The sequence below is a fragment of the Staurois parvus genome, unplaced genomic scaffold (genome assembly GCF_062004578.1).
Source record: "Staurois parvus isolate SC_StPar_1 unplaced genomic scaffold, SC_StPar_1.0 ptg000037l, whole genome shotgun sequence".
Lineage (NCBI taxonomy): Eukaryota > Metazoa > Chordata > Amphibia > Anura > Ranidae > Staurois > Staurois parvus.
Window position 1 is genome coordinate 697,550 of NW_028317833.1, and position 13,454 is coordinate 711,003.

The 13,454-nt window shown below is 47.5% G+C and overlaps 1 protein-coding gene across 1 annotated transcript in view; it reads left to right on the forward strand.

Annotated features, from left to right (window-relative positions):
* Positions 1-636: 636 nt before the first annotated feature.
* Positions 637-13,454, forward strand: part of LOC149470596 (uncharacterized) — a gene marked incomplete at its 3' end in the record, with an annotated part of 38,520 nt that continues 25,702 nt past the window's right edge. The window contains exon 1 of the mRNA XM_089662220.1: positions 637-768. The remainder of the gene's footprint in view (positions 769-13,454) is intronic.

The following is a 13,454-nucleotide window of genomic DNA, read 5'->3' on the forward strand; positions in this document are numbered from 1 at the left end:
TATGGGAGATTTTCTCTGTATATTGGGAGTTTCCATCTTGTTGTATCATGAATGTAGTATGGAAGATGAGTCCTATGTACTAGGAATGGTCATTGGAAGGACAGAATAGGAGCCACATGATTGGCTGGCCAACCCCGTGACAGTATAGACTAGTGGGTGACATTGATTGAGATCTGCCCGCTGTGTGTATACAATCACCCGGCTAATGTCTAATATCAGGGGACAAAATGTGCCAGCATTCATATCAGACTAAGGGAAAATGGCCGCCGGAGGAGGGACAGGCGGCCTACAACAAAATGGAGGACAAAGATCTAATCCACTGCACTGTAATGTGTATAACTGTACGAACATTGTATTAGACTAAGGGAAAATGGCCGCCGGAGGAAGGACAGGTGGGCTACAACAAAATGGAGGGATATCTAATCCACTGTAATGTGATAACTGTGCATACATGGACAATAGAAGTTTACGAGCCGCCATCGTCTTTTGTTTTTCATTTTTTTCCCTGTTTTATGCTATACAGCTATTTTTGGAACAGCACCATCTAGTGTCTGCTCTCCATGCTGCAGCCTCTGTATAAATCTGTCTGGAGTCACTTCCTGTCTGGAGTCACTTCCTGTCCAGTGTCACTTCCTGTCCCGGGAACACTTTCTTCCTCTTAGCCAATTTAGATCGGCTTCCAGAGGGTCCTGTGATTGTCGGTCTCCATCCTGAACACACGGCCACCATAGGGCCAGCATGGGATCTTCTCCATGTCAGAGCACACGGGTAAGTCAGGTGGATCTCCTATTCCTGGTCCCGGCTCCTGTCCCTGCTATAGACGGACCAATCATCTGTGACCGAACCTTCCTCCTCGTCATCGATGATCTGGGTGTATTATTATTATTTATTCCAGGTACTTATATAGCGCCGTCAGTTTACATCTATATTGTACATTCCCATCAGTCCCCGCCCCCGAGGAGCGTACAATCTAAGGGCCCTAACTCACATTCATACATACACATACTAGGGACAACTTAGGAGACAATTCACCTCCCAGCATGTCTTTGTAGTGTGGGAGGACACCCGCGCAGGCACAGGGAGAACATGCAAACTCCAGGCAGGTGGTGCCATGGTTGGGATTTGAACCAACAACCCGAGTACTGCCAGGTGGAAGTGCTAACCACTCAGCCACTGTGCTGCCCCGTGCTGTATATATCTCAGCATCTACTTCTCAGTGTTGGTTTCCTCCTCATTGCCGGCCATTAAATGGGCCTCAGAATGGCTCCGGTATTCCCTCCTAGGAAGGACATTCAGGCTGATCTCCCACCATGTTCCTCTGATGTGTCCGAGACAGAATAACAGGAGAGACACCAGGAGAACCCGCTGGGACCTGACACTCCGAGAACCAGAGTTATGGTGGAGTATAGACCCTTCCTGAGATACTCCTCCCTGGGAACGGTCATAGCTCCGTACTCCTCTCCTGTACATACCCATCACTGTCATACCTCCGTACTCCTCTCCTGTACATACACATCACTGTCATACCTCCGTACTCCTCTCCTGTACGTACCCATCACTCTCATACCTCCGTACTCCTCTCCTGTACATACCCATCACTGTCATACCTCCGTACTCCTCTCCTGTACGTACCCATCACTGTCATACCTCCGTACTCCTCTCCTGTACGTACCCATCACTGTCATACCTCCGTACTCCTCTCCTGTACGTACCCATCACTGTCATACCTCCGTACTCCTCTCCTGTACGTACCCATCACTCTCATACCTCCGTACTCCTCTCCTGTACGTACCCATCACTCTCATACCTCCGTACTCCTCTCCTGTACGTACCCATCACTGTCATACCTCCGTACTCCTCTCCTGTACGTACCCATCACTGTCATACCTCCGTACTCCTCTCCTGTACATACCCATCACTGTCATACCTCCGTACCCCTCTCCTGTACGTACCCATCACTGTCATACCTCCGTACCCCTCTCCTGTACGTACCCATCACTGTCATACCTCCGTACTCCTCTCCTGTACATACCCATCACTGTCATACCTCCGTACTCCTCTCCTGTACATACCCATCACTGTCATACCTCCGTACCCCTCTCCTGTACATACCCATCACTCTCATACCTCCGTACTCCTCTCCTGTACATACCTATCACTGTCATACCTCCACACTCCACTGTCATACCTCCACACTCCTCTCCTGTACATACCGATCACTGTCATACCTCCGTACTCCTCTCCTGTACATACCGATCACTGTCATACCTCCGTACTCCTCTCCTGTACATACCGATCACTGTCATACCTCCGTACTCCTCTCCTGTACATACCGATCACTGTCATACCTCCGTACTCCTCTCCTGTACATACCCATCACTGTCATACCTCCACACTCCTCTCCTGTACATACCCATCACTGTCACACCTCCACACTCCTCTCCTGTACATACCCATCACTGTCATACCTCCGTACTCCTCTTCTGTACATACCCATCACTGTCATACCTCTGTACTCCTCTCCTGTACATACCCATCACTCTCATACCTCCGTACTCCTCTCCTGTACATACCCATCACTCTCATACCTCCGTACTCCTCTCCTGTACATACCCATCACTGTCATACCTCCGTACTCCTCTCCTGTACATACCTATCACTGTCATACCTCCACACTCCACTGTCATACCTCCACACTCCTCTCCTGTACATACCGATCACTGTCATACCTCCGTACTCCTCTCCTGTACATACCGATCACTGTCACACCTCCACACTCCTCTCCTGTACATACCCATCACTGTCATACCTCCGTACTCCTCTTCTGTACATACCCATCACTGTCATACCTCTGTACTCCTCTCCTGTACATACCCATCACTCTCATACCTCCGTACTCCTCTCCTGTACATACCCATCACTCTCATACCTCCGTACTCCTCTCCTGTACATACCCATCACTGTCATACCTCCGTACTCCTCTCCTGTACATACCTATCACTGTCATACCTCCACACTCCACTGTCATACCTCCACACTCCTCTCCTGTACATACCGATCACTGTCATACCTCCGTACTCCTCTCCTGTACATACCGATCACTGTCACACCTCCACACTCCTCTCCTGTACGTACCCATCACTGTCATACCTCCGTACTCCTCTTCTGTACATACCCATCACTGTCATACCTCTGTACTCCTCTTCTGTACATACCCATCACTGTCATACCTCTGTACTCCTCTCCTGTACATACCCATCACTGTCATACCTCCGTACTCCTCTCCTGTACATACCCATCACTGTCATACCTCCACACTCCTCTCCTGTACATACCCATCACTGTCATACCCCCACACTCGTATTCGTATCTGTGATGGCATAGTCTACCACTGTAAGGACATTGACGAGTGAAGGCCTCGTATCTGTGATGGCATAGTCTACCACTGTAAGGACATTGACGAGTGAAGGGTTCATATCTGTGATGGCATAGTCTACCACTGTAAAGACATTGACGAGTGAAGGGTTCACATCTGTGATGGCATAGTCTACCTCTGTAAGGACATTGATGAGTGAAGGGTTCATATCTGTGATGGCATAGTCTACCACTGTAAGGACATTGATGAGTGAAGGCCTCGTATCTGTGATGGCATAGTCTACCACTGAAAAGGACATTGATGAGTGATGGGTTCGTATCTGTGATGGCATAGTCTACCACTGTAAGGACATTGATGAGTGATGGCCTCGTATCTGTGATGGCATAGTCTACCACTGCAAGGACATTGACGAGTGAAGGCCTCATATCTGTGATGGCATAGTCTACCACTGTAAGGACATTGACGAGTGAAGGCCTCATATCTGTGATGGCATAGTCTACCACTGTAAGGACATTGACGAGTGTAGGCCTCATATCTGTGATGGCATAGTCTACCACTGTAAGGACATTGATGAGTGAAGGGTTCATATCTGTGATGGCATAGTCTACCACTGTAAGGACATTGATGAGTGAAGGGTTCATATCTGTGATGGCATAGTCTACCACTGTAAGGACATTGACGAGTGTAGGCCTCATATCTTTGATGGCATAGTCTACATCTGTAAGGACATTGACTAGTGAAGGCCTTATATCTGTGATGGCATAGTCTACCACTCTAAGGACATTGATGAGTGAAGGCCTCACATCTGTGATGGCATAGTCTACCACTGTAAGTACATTGACTAGTGAAGGGTTCATATCTGTGATGGCATAGTCTACCACTGTAAGGACATTGACTAGTGAAGGGTTCATATCTGTGATGGCATAGTCTACCACTGTAAGGACATTGATGAGTGAAGGGTTCATATCTGTGATGGCATAGTCTACCACTGTAAGGACATTGATGAGTGAAGGCCTCACATCTGTGATGGCATAGTCTACCACTGTAAGGACATTGATGAGTGAAGGCCTCATATCTGTGATGGCATAGTCTACCTCTGTAAGGACATTGACGAGTGAAGGCCTCATATCTGTGATGGCATAGTCTACCACTGTAAGGACATTGATGAGTGAAGGCCTCATATCTGTGATGGCATAGTCTACCACTGTAAGGACATTGACGAGTGTAGGCCTCATATCTTTGATGGCATAGTCTACATCTGTAAGGACATTGACAAGTGAACGCCTTATATCTGTGATGGCATAGTCTACCACTCTAAGGACATTGATGAGTGAAGGCCTCACATCTGTGATGGCATAGTCTACCACTGTAAGTACATTGACTAGTGAAGGGTTCATATCTGTGATGGCATAGTCTACCACTGTAAGGACATTGACTAGTGAAGGGTTCATATCTGTGATGGCATAGTCTACCTCTGTAAGGACATTGATGAGTGAAGGCCTCATATCTGTGATGGCATAGTCTACCACTGTAAGGACATTGATGAGTGAAGGGTTCATATCTGTGATGGCATAGTCTACCACTGTAAGGACATTGATGAGTGAAGGCCTCATATCTGTGATGGCATAGTCTACCTCTGTAAGGACATTGACGAGTGAAGGCCTCATATCTGTGATGGCATAGTCTACCACTGTAAGGACATTGATGAGTGAAGGCCTCATATCTGTGATGGCATAGTCTACCACTGTAAGGACATTGACGAGTGTAGGCCTCATATCTTTGATGGCATAGTCTACATCTGTAAGGACATTGACAAGTGAAGGCCTTATATCTGTGATGGCATAGTCTACCACTCTAAGGACATTGATGAGTGAAGGCCTCACATCTGTGATGGCATAGTCTACCACTGTAAGTACATTGACTAGTGAAGGGTTCATATCTGTGATGGCATAGTCTACCACTGTAAGGACATTGACTAGTGAAGGGTTCATATCTGTGATGGCATAGTCTACCTCTGTAAGGACATTGATGAGTGAAGGCCTCATATCTGTGATGGCATAGTCTACCACTGTAAGGACATTGATGAGTGAAGGGTTCATATCTGTGATGGCATAGTCTACCACTGTAAGGACATTGATGAGTGAAGGCCTCACATCTGTGATGGCATAGTCTACCACTGTAAGGACATTGATGAGTGATGGGTTCATATCTCTGATGGCATAGTCTGCCACTGTAAGGACATTGATGAGTGAAGGGTTCATATCTGTGATGGCATAGTCTACCACTGTAAGGACATTGATGAGTGATGGGTTCATATCTCTGATGGCATAGTCTACCTCTGTAAGGACATTGATGAGTGAAGGGTTCATATCTGTGATGGCATAGTCTGCCACTGTAAGGACATTGATGAGTAAAGGGTTCATATCTGTGATGGCATAGTCTGCCACTGTAAGGACATTGATGAGTGAAGGCCTCATATCTGTGATGGCATAGTCTGCCACTGTAAGGACATTGATGAGTGAAGGGTTCATATCTGTGATGGCATAGTCTACCACTGTAAGGACATTGATGAGTGAAGGCCTCATATCTGTGATGGCATAGTCTGCCACTGTAAGGACATTGATGAGTGAAGGGTTCATATCTGTGATGGCATAGTCTACCACTGTAAGGACATTGACGAGTGAAGGCCTCATATCTGTGATGGCATAGTCTACCACTGTAAAGACATTGACGAGTGAAGGGTTCATATCTGTGATGGCATAGTCTACCTCTGTAAGGACATTGACGAGTGAAGGGTTCATATCTGTGATGGCATAGTCTACCACTGAAAAGGACATTGATGAGTGATGGGTTCGTATCTGTGATGGCATAGTCTACCACTGTAAGGACATTGATGAGTGAAGGGTTCGTATCTGTGATGGCATAGTCTACCACTGTAAGGACATTGACGAGTGAAGGCCTCGTATCTGTGATGGCATAGTCTACCACTGTAAGGACATTGATGAGTGATGGCCTCGTATCTGTGATGGCATAGTCTACCACTGTAAGGACATTGACGAGTGTAGGCCTCATATCTGTGATGGCATAGTCTACCACTGTAAGGACATTGATGAGTGAAGGGTTCATATCTGTGATGGCATAGTCTACCACTTTAAGGACATTGATGAGTGAAGGGCTCACATCTGTGATGGCATAGTCTACCACTGTAAGGACATTGATGAGTGAAGGCCTCATATCTGTGATGGCATAGTCTACCTCTGTAAGGACATTGACGAGTGAAGGCCTCATATCTGTGATGGCATAGTCTACCACTGTAAGGACATTGATGAGTGAAGGCCTCATATCTTTGATGGCATAGTCTACATCTGTAAGGACATTGACAAGTGAAGGCCTTATATCTGTGATGGCATAGTCTACCACTGTAAGTACATTGACTAGTGAAGGGTTCACATCTGTGATGGCATAGTCTACCACTGTAAGGACATTGACTAGTGAAGGGTTCATATCTGTGATGGCATAGTCTACCACTGTAAGGACATTGATGAGTGAAGGCCTCATATCTGTGATGGCATAGTCTACCACTGTAAGGACATTGATGAGTGAAGGCCTCATATCTGTGATGGCATAGTCTACCACTGTAAGAACATTGACGAGTGTAGGCCTCATATCTTTGATGGCATAGTCTACATCTGTAAGGACATTGACAAGTGAAGGCCTTATATCTGTGATGGCATAGTCTACCACTCTAAGGACATTGATGAGTGAAGGCCTCACATCTGTGATGGCATAGTCTACCACTGTAAGTACATTGACTAGTGAAGGGTTCATATCTGTGATGGCATAGTCTACCACTGTAAGGACATTGACTAGTGAAGGGTTCATATCTGTGATGGCATAGTCTACCTCTGTAAGGACATTGATGAGTGAAGGCCTCATATCTGTGATGGCATAGTCTACCACTGTAAGGACATTGATGAGTGAAGGGTTCATATCTGTGATGGCATAGTCTACCACTGTAAGGACATTGATGAGTGAAGGCCTCACATCTGTGATGGCATAGTCTACCACTGTAAGGACATTGATGAGTGATGGGTTCATATCTCTGATGGCATAGTCTGCCACTGTAAGGACATTGATGAGTGAAGGCCTCGTATCTGTGATGGCATAGTCTACCACTGAAAAGGACATTGATGAGTGATGGGTTCGTATCTGTGATGGCATAGTCTACCACTGTAAGGACATTGATGAGTGAAGGGTTCGTATCTGTGATGGCATAGTCTACCACTGTAAGGACATTGACGAGTGAAGGCCTCGTATCTGTGATGGCATAGTCTACCACTGTAAGGACATTGATGAGTGATGGCCTCATATCTGTGATGGCATAGTCTACCACTGTAAGGACATTGACGAGTGTAGGCCTCATATCTGTGATGGCATAGTCTACCACTGTAAGGACATTGATGAGTGAAGGCCTCATATCTTTGATGGCATAGTCTACATCTGTAAGGACATTGACAAGTGAAGGCCTTATATCTGTGATGGCATAGTCTACCACTGTAAGTACATTGACTAGTGAAGGGTTCACATCTGTGATGGCATAGTCTACCACTGTAAGGACATTGACTAGTGAAGGGTTCATATCTGTGATGGCATAGTCTACCACTGTAAGGACATTGATGAGTGAAGGCCTCATATCTGTGATGGCATAGTCTACCACTGTAAGGACATTGATGAGTGAAGGGTTCATATCTGTGATGGCATAGTCTACCACTGTAAGGACATTGACGAGTGAAGGCCTCACATCTGTGATGGCATAGTCTACCACTGTAAGGACATTGATGAGTGATGGGTTCATATCTCTGATGGCATAGTCTGCCACTGTAAGGACATTGATGAGTAAAGGGTTCATATCTGTGATGGCATAGTCTACCACTGTAAGGACATTGATGAGTGAAGGCCTCGTATCTGTGATGGCATAGTCTACCACTGTAAGGACATTGATGAGTGATGGGTTCATATCTCTGATGGCATAGTCTGCCACTGTAAGGACATTGATGAGTAAAGGGTTCATATCTGTGATGGCATAGTCTACCACTGTAAGGACATTGATGAGTGAAGGCCTCATATCTGTGATGGCATAGTCTGCCACTGTAAGGACATTGATGAGTGATGGGCTCATATCTGTGATGGCATAGTCTACCACTGTAAGGACATTGATGAGTGATGGGTTCATATCTGTGATGGCATAGTCTACCACTGTAAGGACATTGATGAGTGATGGGTTCATATCTCTGTTGGCATAGTCTACCTCTGTAAGGACATTGATGAGTGATGGGCTCATATCTGTGATGGCATAGTCTACCTCTGTAAGGACATTGACAAGTGAAGGGTTCATATCTGTGATGGCATAGTCTACCACTGTAAGGACATTGATGAGTGAAGGCCTCATATCTGTATCAAGATTAATAATTTCTACATCAACATTGATCTCTTGATAAAATCATACATCTTGGGAGGCCTGCGTTAAGCCTGCCTGGTCCTAAATGCCAGTCTGGTGTTCCACACCTAGGAAGCCAACGCCTTTGTTTAAACAACGAGCCCTGCCACAACCCGCACTCCTACAAGCCTGCCCTGGAGTTGGAGAGACCTGAGCATTGACACCATGGTCTATGGAGGTGTCCACCGGAAAACAAAAGCAAAGTCTATCCGTGAAGTGCTATCCTGGGCATCCTCTAAGATGGTGGATCCGTCATCTTCCTAGGCCCATGCACCACACTCTCCCAAACAGAATCAGAAGCTACAGGAGGAAGAGGGAGAGTCAGATGTAGACTTCTAATCCCCCTTGTTATCTCCACTCACGGCTCCAACAGATATTCATAAGCAGTTGGAGAAGATGTTACACCAAGCACTTAAACAGACTTCTGACCAGATAATTGACCACTGGTCCAGAGATCCGCAAGCTAGGTCAGCGCACAGCAAACCTTGAGCAGAGAACAGATGACTTAGAAGCCTGTCTTGGCAATCATACTGAGAAACTGGAAGCCCTCCGTGGGGAGAACTTGTCCCTCCAGACCTGCCTAGAAGACTTTAAAAACAGGGCACGCCATTTTACACATATGGGGTATACATGAGTCAGTCAAAGACCTACAATCCACTGTGAAATCCCCCTTCCAAGAATTGGCACTGTCAATTGCCACAGAATGCCTTGAGATGGATCATGTCCACAGAGCCCTGGTACCACGCAAATCTGAAGGCCCTCCATGTGACTTGGTCACAAAATTACATTTCTATAGTACCAAAGAGCAACTACTACATACTGCACGACAGAGTGAAACTTTGATCTTCCATGTACATACCTACCAACTATTTGCTGACATTTCGAAACTAATACTCTCCAAATGTCTAGCTCTGAAGCCTCATCTCCAGGTCCGGCAATGCCACCATATCACCTACACATGGGAGTTTCCATTTTTTCTTCACTTCACATACCAGGGTTCGAAGCATGCCTGCAGAACCTCAGAAAACCTTCTAGCAGTCTTACAAGAGCTACACCTGACCTCCTCTTCATCACCATCACACACCAGACCAACTGTGTCGCTCTGCTTTCTGTTCCTCCCGGAAGACATCCAATTCCAATCAAGATGGCAATCACAGGGAACCCATAAGAGAGGTTGCTTTATATCTCCTGCTATGGATCCTGTCGACTCAGAGAACTGATGGACATCCAATAGCCCACATTACCTACTTCACCCCCCTTCTTACTTTTATTTCTAGCAGTATGCTAAAACTTGGGTCTATTTTGATTTTCATTTTTGATCCTCCAACCATTGGGGCATGGTCAGGTACCCAGTGACCCTGTTCTGCTTAAGTGGTGTGATCTGCAGTCCTTCCCACAAACCCCTATTTTTCTTATTCCCCACATTTCCCTTCCTTCCTACGTCCACCACTAATCCCCTACCTTGATGACCCTCTCCCCTTCCCTACCACATATCCATCCCCTTTTATCCAACCTTCCCACCCCCTCCCCAAAATATCTCCTGGCAACGTTTATTGAACTACCTTGCCTCATGGTCATTCAGAGAATCCCACCAAACCTCTATATTTAGGCAATCCAGCCTTCCCATCGTATGGCAGCTGGATGCTGTTCTTTTTCTATGAAACATTTCTTGCATATCTCCAAAACACCACGAGTTCCATAAGCAGATTGTGTTAAAATATTGCTTTGAAGTTCCTCAGATCTACTACTAGTTACTAATCTTTGGTTCCTCCTTGTTACCTTACCTTGAGAACCGTGTTAAAATATATTTAGTATAGAGGCATGGTCTGCCGCGGCTGGAAGATGGCCGCATAGAGAGAGAGCTCCCGCCGGCCGGATCCCTCTGCATCGCCGTACGACGGAGCGGGGTGAGAGGGAGCTGTCACATTATGGGGAAGTCGGACCGGAGATCATCCGGTGCCCGTTCGCGCTCCCCACGGAGCCAGGGAGGTCAGGGGAGACACATACAGGAGCTCTTCCGCTCCCAGCACCAGAGAGAGGGGCTGCAGCCATCTCCTTCTCCTGTTTTTACCCCTCTCTTCAGCTGCTGATATGCCTAATCCTCCCTGCTCTGACATGCAGGCTGCTCCTGACACCATGCCTCAGCATGATGTCCCCTCTGCATCACAATCTCTGTCCCTAAGGGATCTTCAGGCTGTGGCCGCTGACATCAAGGCCACCATGACTGCCACGCTTACTGCAGCTTTGGGAGATCTACATGATGATTTAAGGGCCATGGGTTCGCGATTGGACCGGGTGGAATCCGCATCCAGGCAAAACGGTTCCGCCATTGTTGAAATACAGCATAAGTCAGCGATACACGCTTCAACTATCAGAGAACTCCACAGGAATATTGAGGATTTAGACAACCGTGGCCGCAGGCGTAACATCAGGATCCGCGGTCTCCCAGAATCAGTAGAAAATACAGATATTCCCAGGGTGGTGAGGGCCATATTCAATGACCTCCTTGATCGCCCGCCAGCAACCCCGATTGACATCGAACGTGTGCACAGAGCGATCCGTCCCAGGAGGGGGGATGTAGACCCACCCAGGGATATCGTTTGCTGCCTAGTAAGTTTTCTGCTCAAAGAAGATATCCTCCGGTGTGCTAGAGACCGAAGGCGCCTTCTACACGGGGGAACAGAAATACAACTGTTTCAGGACTTATCCAGCACCACCCTGCGCCAACGGCGCGCTTTACGCCCTCTTCTGGATACGCTCCGATCACGTAACATTCCTTACAGATGGAGGTTCCCCTTCTGCCTCTCTGTACAAGCTAGCGGTCGTTCTCACAACCTGCGAACCCCTGAAGAATTGCCCTCTTTCTGTGCCTCCATAGACATCCCACTGATTGACCTGCCTGATTGGTTCAGCTCCATGAGACTACCGCTAACCCAGGATCTGAGGACAGTGCTATGGAATGGCACGGCCAGTCTCATCGTAGAGGGCGGATGCCCCCATCGACTCCTCCGAGACCCCCCATGGGGGACGCCACAGTCACCTTCAGCCCGACGGCCTCTCCGGTGCACAGGAAGCCACGGCGCGAAACCTAATGGTCCGGGATCCTCCCTCAATACTGCTACTTCGGTGCATTCCTTACTAAGTGTTTACGTTCTATTACTATTTCACTCTTTCTCTCATCCACTTGCCCCGAAAGTTCCAGTTACTCACTTGCTCATTGATCAATGCCCGTCAGACTCATACTTTACTGCCCTTACTACTTATCTGTCAAGATTGCAGCCTGTGCTTCATGGGACTCTGTCCCTGCCCTGTGCGTAACTATTGGGCCTCCGCAGTTCCTCCCTGCCTGACAAGGGGTCGGGCGTTGGCCACACTCTAGCCGACTCATCCTCCCATGAAGGGGTACAGTCTCTGGGCTCCGCCTTGCTAATTGTCACCTAGTTCTCCACATCCCACATCGAGTCCTCCACCTCCAGTTGGTTATCACTTTGTGCCTTCCCCCAGCCTTCTATGTCATATCACCATCCGGATGCATCCTGTTCGATCAATGTCCTCCAGCCTCGTCTTCATGGCAAGCCCTGAACTTCGCCTTCACGTCTTTGCGGATGTCCTGCTGCTCGTTTGGGGCTGTTCGGTGGTGCGTTGCTCGCCCCCTCCACAGGCATTGGAATGCTCGGCCTTCTCAATTCTTCAGAAGAGATTCCTGCTCAATTCGTAATGTATACTTTTATGTGGGACTATGTCAGTGACTCTAAATTTCCACTGGGGGTGGGTTGAGGGGAGGTGGATATTGTATGCAGGGAAGGATAACTGCGTTTTAGGGGAAGGTAATTGTCAGTGCAATCAGCGGAATCTGACTGTTTGGATGAGCATCACCTCTCCCCGCCACCTGTTAGACATTCCAGAATGGAACCATATCAGTCTCTCCAGCCCAGCTTTCCCTTTAACTTGGCCGAAGAGGTATACCTGGAGAGCCTGCGTGCCTTTGACCATCCCCTCACGCATTCTCCTCCTCCCCACCTTTAAGCCATTCCGAGAGAGGTGATGCTTGTCCCCTTTGTTTCCCTGGGGGCACCAGATACTATATTTGTGTGTGGGGGGAGGGGGGTTCCTGTTTATTATTTAGCCCCTTGGATACCTGTATATTTTTGGGATTGATGACGGGTTTTGATCTTAAGGGGTTTAGTTGGTAACTGATTGCTGATCGGGGCTTATTGTCATTTTACCTGTTTTTGTCATGATCACTCATGGTTTTGCTATTGTTGACTCGTTATGTTCTTGCTTGTGATGTGGTTTGCCTGTAATATTTGTGGGGGTCCTTCGCTATTCTCAGTTTAGCGAGGAGACCCTTTACTGTCTCGCGCTCGCCTAGGCCGTCCTTCCCTTTACGCTCACTCTGTATGTGCCTTGACACTTCTTATATGCTACATGCAGCTAGACCCCTTGCTTGGCAGCATTTCGCTTATGTTACACCTATTACCATCACCCAGGTCTTCGTCTTATGCATGTCGCACAACACTTCATCCTCCACGGATGATCGGTAACCCAACCTCCTATATACTCCACCCCTGCGGACTCCTG